The sequence below is a fragment of the Procambarus clarkii genome, chromosome 24 (genome assembly GCF_040958095.1).
Source record: "Procambarus clarkii isolate CNS0578487 chromosome 24, FALCON_Pclarkii_2.0, whole genome shotgun sequence".
Classification (NCBI taxonomy): domain Eukaryota; kingdom Metazoa; phylum Arthropoda; class Malacostraca; order Decapoda; family Cambaridae; genus Procambarus; species Procambarus clarkii.
This window is the reverse complement of record NC_091173.1, coordinates 21138362-21150876: the sequence shown is the minus strand read 5'-3', so window position 1 is coordinate 21150876 and position 12515 is coordinate 21138362. Positions and strand designations below refer to the sequence as shown.

At 44.6% G+C, this 12515-nt stretch overlaps 2 protein-coding genes across 3 annotated transcripts in view; one reads left to right on the top strand and one right to left on the bottom strand.

Moving 5' to 3' along the window:
• LOC123761628 (uncharacterized) overlaps positions 1–12515 on the bottom strand; it is a 46553-nt gene that overhangs the window by 12906 nt on the left and 21132 nt on the right. The window lies entirely within an intron of this gene.
• Positions 2319–12515, top strand: part of LOC123761629 (uncharacterized) — a 180637-nt gene continuing 170440 nt past the window's right edge. The window contains exon 1 of one of the 2 annotated variants that reach the window (XM_045747679.2): positions 2319–2514. The gene's annotated coding sequence lies outside the window, so the exon portion shown is untranslated. The remainder of the gene's footprint in view (positions 2515–12515) is intronic. The other variant, XM_069330721.1, reaches the window with a different exon arrangement.

Genomic DNA, 12515 nt, shown 5'->3' with positions numbered 1-12515 from the left:
TCTGATGTCATCGTTCTTGTACTGGTTCTTTCATGATGTCACCTGTTCACTGTATTGTTCACCTCTATAAGCTTGAACCGAAGAACAATATTTAATGCACCTTTTGTTGCAGTTGAATGAAATAGCTTCAAACACTGGTTGAATACTATGCAAGCGAGACACATTTTAAATCAAATATGCCCACCTTCTCAGCAGGGCATCCGTGCATATTTTATTTATATTATACGTACAATATATCTCGTCTCTTTCTCGCCTGCTTATATGGCACTCATTAAAAGTTAGCCCGGGCTTGCAACACCTGATCAACACCTGATCAACACCTGGTCAACACATTATCAACACCTGATCAACACCTGATCAACACCTGATCAACACCTGATCAACACCTGGTCAACACATTATCAACACCTGGTCAACACCTGATCAACACCTGATCAACACCTGGTCAACACATTATCAACACCTGGTCAACACCTGATCAACACCTGATCAACACCTGGTCAACACATTATCAACACCTGGTCAACACCTGATCAACACATCACCGTGCACGAGGGAGTGCCACTTTGGATATACGACCATGAATCGTCAGCGAATATTTGTCTGTGGAACCATTATTTTTAGATCTTTACTAACGGTATATACGATTTTTGCCTTGTGGGAGCAATTAAAGAAGGTTGTTATGGTAGTGAGCATGGTGCTCATATTCACTACCACACAGGTGGCAGCACAATGCCACACAATGACTTCTAAACTTCAACCGAGGTCAATGTAAGGTAATGAGACTAGGTGGAGGAAATTTGACGCCAGACACTGGATACCGAATGGGAGATAAAGTCCTTCATGAAACGGACAGAGAGAAAGATTTAGGAGTTGATATCACGCCAAACCTGTCTCCTGAAGCACACATCAAAGAATGACATCGGCGGCGTATGCGAGGCTGGCTAACACCAGAACTGCATTCAGAAACCTGTGTAACGACTCTTCCAGAATCTTGTATACCACATATGTAAGACCAATCCTGGAGTATGCGGCCCCAGCATGGAGCCCGTAACTTGTCAAGCACAAGATGAAGCTTGAAAAAGTTCAGAGGTATGCCACTAGGCTAGTCCCAGAACTAAGAGGCATGAGTTACGAGGAAAGGCTGAGTCAACTGCACCTCACCTCGCTGGAAGACAGAAGAGCTCGGGGAGAGATGATCACCACATACAAAATTCTCAGGAGAATCAATTAACAGAGTAGACATGGATGGATTATTTAACACGGGTGGTACAGGCACAAGGGGACAGAGACATTAGAAAGAACTTTTTCAATGCCAAAGTAGTTAGTAAATGGAATGCATTAGGCGGTGATATGGTGGAGGCTGACTCCATACACAGTTTCAAATGTAGATATGATAGAACTCAATAGGCTTAGGAATCTGTATACCGGTTGATTGACAGTTGAGAGGCGGGACCAAAGAGCCAGAGCTCAACCCCCGCAAGCACAACTAGGTGAGTCCAGGACAATGAGGATGGTGTAATTTAAAAAGTTTCATTTTTATTGATTTATTTTATTGTATTTTATGTTGTATTTTTTTAATTAATATTACTTAATAAAATGTTCAGATTGAGCTCCTGTATTCCTGCAAATATGATGCAACAGGCAACATTCAGAGAGTGGTTACAGCTTTAATATATAATTTCCCCTTTGAACTCGTCAAGAAAACAAGGTTCGCAAGCCTAAGGCTCCCATTTCATATCAACATAACCAAAGAGAAATTTGAACATGAATATAATCTTTAATGGATAAATTATTTGTCCTGTGTGGGCTCGAACTTTTGAATCACCCTGTTAATTATTGTATTTGCAAAAATGTAAATACATAAGAACACAGTAATAGAGAGGGATGTTTAAGTACTGATGCTGGTGCTGTTATTCAACAGAGACAAGCTGTGGCTACAGAGGAGTTGCAGGCTAGCTTACAGGAGCTGGGGAGACACAGAGGGGCAGTGTGTGAGTTGGTAATGACACCAGCAGGAGATGAACAGGTAGCAGCAGCCTCTCTATATACACCAAGATCTTGGATGCTGCAGGAACCTGTTGCTAGCCCGCGCTGCCAAGCGTACGACCAAACCCTCGCTTCTCTCGCTCCTCTCTCTTCTCACACATAGTGTCAAGTCTTGAATAACAATGGATCGTTATTTGAGAGGGAGGTTTGATGCTTCTGATTATTCAGAGTGTGCTGGGTGAGTTGAGGTCACGGATGAAAGAGAGAATGACGGTCCGTACGATATTTTTCCCTGCAGCATGGACGGTGCAGAAGACGTGTGAATGAGCAGTTGTCATCACAGTGTGGGTGGGTGCGGAGGTGTGCGTCCTGCTGCTGCTGTAACGTGTTACCATTGCTTCACATTGGATATATGTTTAGTCGCGAAGCCTATGGTTCAGTGAATACATTTTGAATTATATATATATATTCGGTGTGTGCTGGCAACACTTGTGTTACTGCTTTGGAGACCAGTTACTGCAATAGGTAATGTATTATTTTATTGTAGCATTGGTTTAAAATAAATTCTATGATGATGTGTTTGTTTAGGATGAAGCAATGGTGATGTTGGGTACTTGTTCCATACAAGTGTCCGAGGTATTGACACACTCAAGATGACCTGTAATTACCATCCTCATACTAAGAGGTCAACTTAAGTGTGGTGTAAGATCTTAGTTTATCCCACGCGGTCTTTAAGGAGGCTATGACCACTACCAATAAATAAATGCTACTAGTAAATAGGTATCTGTGAGCTAGGCAATTGTTGCCTAGCAACAAATAAACATAGGAACACATCTTCCTATGTTTATATGATAGAATATATGTCCATAGAAGGATAGACGCCTGGAGCTGAGCTCATCCAACTTTCCAAGATGACACATGAAGGGTATGGGAGTGGCATAGGCCAGTCTGGGTCTGCCCCAGTGCCACCTTTTTTTTAGAAATATCGGCTACAATAGCGGCCCCCTCTGCGATGTTCATGGTCTGAAATCTGGGATTTGTTTTCTGTAGAGTTTTCAGTTTTCATTAATTTGTGATATTAAAGTGTATGAGTGAAAATGGTGGAGAGAGGGGAAAGAGAGGGAAGGAGAGAGGGGGTGGTGAGGAGGGGAAGAAACGTGGAGAGAGATGAAACTGGTCCAAATCTCAGCATTGTAGCATAAATAGTAAGGGGGGAAAAATATTGAATTGTGTGTCAAATTTTTTTCCAAAATGGTCAAAAATTAACATCAAACACAAGTGTCAACTGAAATCATGTCTATGACTCTTAAGCTATCACAATGGCATATAATAAAGTATTTTAATATTTAGTTTTATGCCCCCCCCCACCCCCCCCCCCCCAAAATTAGATTTTTTGAAAATCTTGTTACTTTCCTTGACCTGACAAAGTGTCGGGTGTATTAAACCCACTGAGACACCCTCCTGCTGGTGCAAGATGACCTTACACCACTACTGGAGGACAATTACTGCCATTGATATTAGCCACCACAAGCCTAGCCTGCCTAGTCTTACCTTACTTCATCCTGGTGATCGAGAGTTGTGTAACCGTGGAGGTGGTGGTGGCTGTAGGTCGTGGCCAGGTGGTGCCCTCGGGAGGGGCTACCACCTTGCCGTGATCCTAAGGGCACGTCAACCCTGTATTAGCCAGAGATAGTAGTGTCATAGTAAGGAAGAGCTCAGCCGGCCTCTGGGTCGGTTGGTTTTTGTCGTGGGGCTCGCGTAGCCTAGCAGCGCTTGCCTAGCCTAGCTGCGTTTGCCTAGCCAAACTGTGCTTGCCTAGCCTAGCAGCGCTTGCCTAGCCTAGCTGCGTTTGCCTAGCCAAACTGTGCTTGCCTAGCCTAGCAGCGCTTGCCTAGCCAAACTGCTCGCCTAGCCTAGCTGTGCTTACAGGGGTTGAGGTTGTGCTAATTTAAATAGTTATTTCTGACCCCTCGGTGACATTTGTTTCTCTAGTTTCCATCTATGTTCACCTTGTTCTGCTGGTCCTACGCTAGAACTCTGCTCTAGGAATATGACCATGATGTGTGTACTCACCTAGTTGTGCTTGCGGGCGTTGAGCTTCGGCTCTTTGGCCCCGCCTCTCAACTGTCAATCTACAGATGTACAGAGTCCTGAGCCTATTGGGCTCTATCATATCTACATTTGAAACTGTGTATATAGTCAGCCTCCACCACATCACTGCCTAATGCATTCCACCTGTTAACTACTCTGACACTGAAAAAGTTCCTTCTAACGTCCCTGTGGCTCATGTAAGTACTCAGTTTCCACCTGTGTCCCCTTGTTCGCGTCCCGCCAGTGTTGAATAGTTTATCCTTGTTTACCCGGTCTATTCCCCTGAGGATTTTGTAGGTTGTGATCATGTCTCCCCTTACTCTTCTGTCTTCCAGTGTCGTAAGGTGCATTTCCCGCAGAGTGTGTGTGTGTGTGTGTGTGTGTGTGTGTGTGTGTGTGTGTGTGTGTGTGTGTGTGTGTGTGTGTGTGTGTGTGTGTGTGTGTGTGTGTGTGAATGAATTTACTTGTCTCTTGTTCAAGTTTCTCTGATGGTTATTATTTTCCATTATATCCTAATAATATAATTTAACATTGCAGATGTTAACAAAACACTATTATAAACCCACCGTGGTGGTTTAGTAAGAGATTAAGCTGCACATATGACGCTCTTGAATCAATTTAGTTTTTTGTTTGCTTAATTTAATGCTCGAAATTTTGCATCTTTGTCTTCCTACGCTTCTTCCTCTACTCGTCAAGCCTCGTCACTCTCTTAAGTAACAGATAAATAACTCCAGTTCGTCCTTAACCGTCTCCGAATACCAAATCTAAATTGCAACTTGGCAGAGTTGTAATTTATCTGCACACAGGGCGATAGGCTTCCTGGAAAGTTTGGTATATACTCCGGGAGGTATAACTCGCTTCTTGGTGTATACTGAAAGAACTTGAAGTATATGTTCACTGAGAGTATACTTTTAGTTCTGAACTATGTCCAAAACTAAATTATAACCCTCTTAATAATATGTAATAATAACCCTCCAGAGGTTGGAGGGTTATTATTAACAATACAAATTAAACACGTGTGTTTAATTTGTATTTGTGTATATATATCTAGTGTTTGATTTTTTTTTTATCAAGGGTTGTTATTATCAAAATCAAAATGTAAACATTCTTGGCGAATATATTGTAATTCCAAAATGTTAACATTTGAAGCTATGCAGAGCATGCTTATTAGATAGGGTATTAACTTAGTATTTAATAACATTATTTCTACTGAGTGTGAGCGTTTATGGGGTTTAATGACCAACTTCAGTTGAGTTTAGACTCGGTTATATAGCTTCTCCGGAGTAATATTTTGTAAGGGTTTTCATATCAAGTTGATCCTGGGGATTAACTCTGCTCTGGTCTTAATATTTCAAATTATTCCCCCCATTTCACCACAAAATTTAAACATACAGGTTATCAAAATTTGTTCCTAACATACAAGTTTTTTTTTGTATGTGAGGAAGAAATTTTGAAATATAAAATAGGCCTACAGAAAATAAACTTACAGATATTCATAAAAAAAATGCACGTTTGTACACAGACGTGACTTGATCATCACAATAACATTATATTCATCAAGATGACAGATGGTCAGTGGTTCCCAAGTCTCGTTCACCCAATCACGTTCACACTCGCGGACCTCAGCGACAATATAGATCGAGCTAGCAAAATTGACAGTAGACATTGTCGCGACAAATATATACATACATTCATTTGTCACAAGGCCTGCACTGTTATTCTCGGTTAAAACTGATTATATAGTGTGTACTTGATACCGGAATGCATTTCTCACATTTCCGGTAAAATAAAAGAAATATATAACAATAAGTAGAATTCCCTTGAATTCCGTGAGGATTTTCCATGGAGCCTCTTTGGGTTCGCCGATTAGGGACCACTGCAGGAGGCTATGGCGAGTAGGAATCTTTGAGGATATTACTCCAAGCGAACCACCATTTCTCTCTCCCTCTCCCTCTTACATCCCCCACTCTATCCCCCCCTACATTTTCCAGAGCTTACACAATTACTATTCAGGGAGGCATCCAGTAGAAAAGGAAATCCTGGAAAAGACGATTTGCTGCGCCTGGATGGCAACAAGCAGAGCCATAGAGGACACAGTTTGAGATACCCATTAATATACTTTAGTTCTTCCACCGTGGTGCTATAAGATCGAGAGTCCGATGTGTTATGGGTGGTATTTATATGCTACAGTGGGCGGGCTGGAATATTGGGTGAAATACCGTGGGGCCTGAAGCCTGTGGCGGCCATATTGATGCTAGGCTGCGTAAGCCTGCCAGCCCTGCAGTGCCGGGAACTTTATTTTGTTTAGGTAATGGAACTAGGCCTCTTTATATTAGTGTATGGCAATATCAGCCTAGCGGTTATGGAATATGATTGTTGGTAATTGTGCAAATAGTTCAACTGTGTTACAGAGTGGCATAGCACAAGCCTATGCCACTCTGTAACTGTGCTGTTTATATTGGCATATGCCACTATTATTAGCCAACACTACGCTACCCCAGGTACTGGGAAATATATATATATATAATATAATATTTATATATTTTTTAAATTATTCAACGTCAGCTAACAACGGCTGGAAAGACAATTTTGCCTTATTTGCTACATCATTTCGAATACATTTACAGCTACATGTAAATACATTCACATGCATATATACAATACATTCACATGAATATATAATTGTCCACATGCATATACATTCGTTCACATGCATATACGAGGTGACTACATACATCACAAACAATGTAATACACGTTAGCTCCTATTAAGGCAGCTATATGTACACCTGCTCATTTAACACGCCAAGGGAGTAGACTTGCTGGGTAGAATGTAGATGACTCACAGATTATACGGGCAAAAGCTTGAATTAGGCTAATATATTACTTGCTATTCAGCTCAGTCCTGTATACACACACACACACACACACACACACACACACACACATACACACACACACACACACACACACATTAGGGGCCGGTGGATGAGCGGGCAACACGCTGAGCGCGTGATCCTGTGGTCTCGAGTTCGATTACGGGCGCCGGCGAGAAACAATGGGCAAAGTTTCCTTCACCCTAATGCCCCTAATGTTACCTAGCAGTAAATAGGTACCTGGGAGTTAGTCAGCTGTCACGGACTGCTTTCTGGGGATATGTGTGTGTGTGTGTGTGTGTGTGTGTGTGTGTGTGTGTGTGTGTGTGTGTGTGTGTGTGTGTGTGTGTGTGTTAGAGAGAAATATATGTTGTAGATATAATGGAGGAAAAATAGATTGGTTAGAAAGGCGGGGTCCAAGAGCTAATAGCTCGATTCTGCAGACACAAATAGTAAAAACTACCACCAGTCAAGTAATGAGGACAGCTAACTATAGTTATGTTTATAAATTGTTGATGGGATAATAGCTTGTGTTGGGTGATGGTGTTTGGTGTGAGTGAAAGGGAAAGTATATATTTGAATGCCGTGCTGGGCGTTATGGGTACCCCGCTGGGCAAGGCACTCATTTAATTTCATTAATTTTGCCCCGAAAGGCGAGTTTCCTGTGAGTGAAGATACCGCCATAGCAGCGTGTTCAACACCACAAATAGGAAAAAAGGGCTGCTGGCATTTACTGTCATTGTACAGTTAAGAAAGAGTACTTTATACCCGTTTATGCATATTATTAATAACAAATATTTCTGCTTTTATTGTTTTATGTAATACAAAGAACTGAGGATGTTTATTTTTATATAGCCTTCTTCCGCGGTACTTTTGTGGATACGTACTGGAAGTCACTGACCAACGCCCTCGTATGATCCAGCTCCACTAACGTCTGTCAGTTGAGGAAACCATCAGTGGTCTCCGTAAGCCATTCCTTCTTACAACCATATCTCGACCACCGTCAAACGTAAGGTTAGAAAAAGATGGAAAAAGAACAAAATCAATGTTAATGGCGAAGAGCAGACGCAGGCATACACCCTTCCCCTCTCGCGTCTCAGAGGCAACTAAACTCCTCGACCCGATGCTTAGTCTGGCTTGGCTCTGAAAATGATAGGCATTAAATACACGATTTCTTTTCTTGTGTTGTAACTTTATGAATATTTGTTTAGCTACCTAATTTGGGGGAATGTTATTGTATGTTTGTGTCGCTGACGAAGGCAGACGGCGTAATGTCAAGATTTGTATGCGGAAAACCTCAGACTTTAAAAGGGCGGTGCATGAGGCTATCGCTCCAGAAATATTCACAGACATTGGCTTGTATCACAGGTTTATAACCTCCTTGGTATCTTTGTTGTGAGTTGTGAGAGTTCTCTGTCCTCGCCGTGAAACGTGAGGCAAGACAATATCCTTTATGTCAGTTTGGGAGCCAGAAATTGTCTCTTGTCAAGTGAATTGGCAACCGCCCAATCCTTGACGTCATAGGTCTTGGAATTCTAGCCAGGTGAGGTCAACTTGGCCTTTTTGTTTACCTTCTGAGAGGTGTAGTGCCTGGGTGTGTCTGGGAAGTGTTCTCAGGTAGCTGCCACCGCTGATTGCCACACATTGCAGCACATGCTAGACGCTATGGTGAAACATAGGCAGCCTGGGACGTGTACACGGCCGCCTTGCTCCTTGCTCCTCTGTGTAGCTAACTTTACTCCCGGACTCAAGACTCAAGTATTCTTGCTGCTTGATTACTTAGCTCCTATGGTGGACTTAACAACCTTCCGAGGTTGATAGGCCGTAAACCGAACGCTAAACACGGGTAGCCTCATCTAGACATTATGAGTTGAGGCTAAACTAAATGAAATATTCGTGTACCCTTGGGCTCGGAGTCTGTGTCCCAGCATAGGGGAGGTGGGTCGATGAAAGGGATTTACGTTCACCCGTGTTCCGCTTCTCCGGAAGCTGTGTGCAGCTTCACCGTCCTCCGGTTCCGGGGAGGAGGAGGTTGGGTTTCAGTTCCTGGATCTAGACTTAATACGTTAGATGGATATAGTTAGAGTTATATGATAAAAATATCGAAGCCATGGAATGGGATCGAACCTGCATTCGTCTGGACTTGGGAAGCACGTGTACTGCTGTCCGAACGGTGGTATCAGAAGTGAGTACATATCCTTGTGTTGTATAGTTATCTCCGGGGTGGTGGAGTCTGGTTTACCTCTCTCTCTCTCTCTCTTTCTCTCTCTCTCTCTCTCTCTCTCTCTCTCTCTCTCTCTCTCTCTCTCTCTCTCTCTCTCTCTCTCTCTCTCTCTCTCTCTCTCTCTCTTTCTCTTTCTCTTCTCTCTCTCTCTCTCTCTCTCTCTCTCTCTCTCTCTCTCTCTTTTGAGTGGGCACCATTCCTTCCCCACAGTCCCATCCCAAATCCTTATCCTGATCCCTTCCCAAGTAAATGTAAGGTAATTTAACTAAGTGGAGGAAACAGGAGGCCAGACACAGGATACCGAATGGGAAACGAAGTCCTTCATGAAACGGACAGAGAGAAAGATCTAGGAGTTGATATCACGCCAAGCCTGTCTCCTGGAGCCCACATCAGAAGAATGTCATCAACGGGGTATGCAAGGCTGGCTAACATCAGAACTGCCTTTAGAAACCTGTAAAAGAATCATTTTAAACCTTGTATACAACATATGTAAGACCAATCCTGGAGTATGTAGCTCCAGCATGGAGTCCACACCTTGTCAAGCACAAGACGAAGCTGGAGAAGGTTCAGAGGTATGCCACTAGACTAGTCCCAGAATTAAGAAGCAAGAGTCATGAGGAAAGGCTGCGTGAATTGCACCTTACGTCGGTGGAAGACACAAGAGTTCAGCGAGACATGATCTCACCATAGTCCGTGCTACTTGGAACTTTTTGTTTTGAGTTGCTGAATCTAAAACAACAACAAAACATGATCACCACATGCAAAATCCTCAGGGGCAGATAAAGACAGATCATTTAACACGGGAGGTACTCGCACAAGGGGATGCAGGTGGAAGATGACTTCTCACACAGTTTCAAATGTAGATATGATAGAGCTCAATAAGCTCAGGGGCCCTGTACACCAGCAGACAAGAGGCGGGACCAATGAGCCCAAGCTCAACCCCCGCAAGCACAACTAGGAGAGTACACACGCAGCTGTATTGACCTAGCTGGCTTGGTGCAGTGAACGTTGAACGCGTCAGTGGTCTAGTCAGGGTAAGCGCTGTTACATCTAGCACGGGGCTGGATGGGTGATCCCAGCCCCGCCCTTGGCTAGATGGGGTCTCGGTAAGTCGGAACAGAAACAGGCCTCCTGTTCCCTTTTCAAAAGGAAGGGAAGGGCAAGCAGCAACAGCCTGGATGATCACACCATATGCAGTACTGTGTTGTGTTATTGGCTCTCTGCACCTACGAGTGATAGTGATGATGATGGTGATAGTGAGTGAAGCAAAGATACAGGGGAGTGGGGGGGGGGGGCTGATAACCCCGGGGGATGGGTGTTGTGTTTCACCGTGGGAGAGGACCTGCAGGTGTGTGTCTCCCCCCCTCTCCCTCCCTGTCCTCCCACTCTCCCCCTCTTTCCATGTTACTCCCTTCCTTCCTTCCTTCCTTCCCAATTCTCCCCTTCCAGTGCACTCTCCAGTTGTGTCTTTGTCTAGTTCCTTCTTGCCAGTATCCCTTCTGTCTTCCTTCATTCATTCCTTTCTTCTCTTCTGTCTGTCTGTCTCTCTCCCTCTCCCTCCCTCCCTCCCACAAGAGATCTACCGCATGTCGATATCGGATTGGATTCCTTTGTCGCCCACAGCCTTGGGGGAGGAGGCAGGTTGAGCCCCACTTCTGAGGCGCCGCGCCAGTCTTGTCAGAAGGTCTTCCAACCCATCCCCGGTTAGTTACTCTCTTATTAACAAACTTACAGGTACACGGCAGTGTGCTCTTATACCCTAATGCTAAACCAGACTGGTGCCACAATGATGCCACCGGGAGCCGGTCGGCCGAGTGGACAGCACGCTGGACTTGTGATCCTGTGGTCCTGGGTTCGATCCCAGGCGCTGGCGAGAAACAATGGGCACAGTTTCTTTCACCCTCTGCCTCTGTTACCTGGCAGTAAATTAGGTACCTGGGTGTTAGTCAGCTGTCACGGCCTGCTTCCTGGGGGTGGAGGCCTGGTCGAGGACCGGGCCGCGGGGACACTAAAAAGCCCCGAAATCATCTCAAGATAACCTCAAGATAACCGTCTGCTCCATGGTCTGGTGCTGCCCGTACATCTTGCCATGATTGCGGGGCTCAACGTCCCTGGCGGCCCGGTCCCCGACCAGGCCTCCCGGTTGCTAGACTGGTCAACCAGGCTGTGTTGGACGCGGCTGGTTCTCGGCTCTAAACGTGTCATAACATTTTATGACTGATCTTTGGAGCCTTTGAGTGTCAGTGATATGCTCTCCAAGTTTCTTGACGTAGTCAGCCCACGTTTCTTGAAGCAGTATAGTGGATGGTTTGGTTGATATACAATCCATAGCGTCAACCACACTAGGCTATAACAATCTATATTATAGATTGTGTTGCATGCAGCTTACAATAACACTGCTCAACATTCCTTGATAAGATCAAGGCACCCTTAAGGTATCTCCAGTAAGGACTTGGGAGATCAGAATGTTTCTCTAAGCAAACGTTTCTCTCTCATATGTTCTGAGGTAAACACGGGTTTCTGCGGCTTCCCCGAGAAACAGAACAGGTATTTAAAGCGCGCCTGTAAATACCTGTTTAAATAGACTTTAAAAATAGACTGAATCCGTAGACTTAGATCTAGTCTAGGGATCCGGCCCTCAGGGTTCCCAGGCAGGTATGTGAGTTTCTAAAACTTGGCAGTTAATGTTGACCAGACCACACACTAGAAGGTGAAGGGACGACGACGTTTCGGTCCGTCCTGGACCATTCTCAAGTCGATTGTCTGAGACTTGGCAGTTAATCACACGGTATATCCGGTAGGTATATCCTGCAGGTCTCCAAGGCTTGCCTCGGTAATGACACCGGTTTAGGAAATCCGTCCAATGAATCACCGGCACTCCGGACCCTTGGATCCGGTAGGCTGCTGGTGTTGGCAGGATGTAGGTAAACTATTTAGGTATACTCACACCGAGACTTGATGTCGGGTCTGGCCCGAAGCTCAAAATATTCCTGGTTTACCTGTGACGGTTCCGAGAGTGCCCAGGGACAAGCTATAGTCTCGCTTTGTGATGACTTGGTCCAAAAGGCCGTTGCTCGGGGCGGCCCGAAAGTCACCGTCATATTTCAGGCCGATGGTCCGGTGCTTCCTGCAGGGCCTGGTAGTATTTATAATGTCTGGAACACGTCCACGTCTGTCCCGGCAATATTTCTCGTTTTTGTGGAGAGGACGTTGAATATCCGTGGACCTGTGGTGATGGTACGGTGTTCCCTGTTTGTGTAGTGGTGGTGAGGGTAGTAGTGGTGGTGATAGTTGCGGTAGAATAGTAGTAGGGGTGGTGGTGGTGGTGGTGGTACT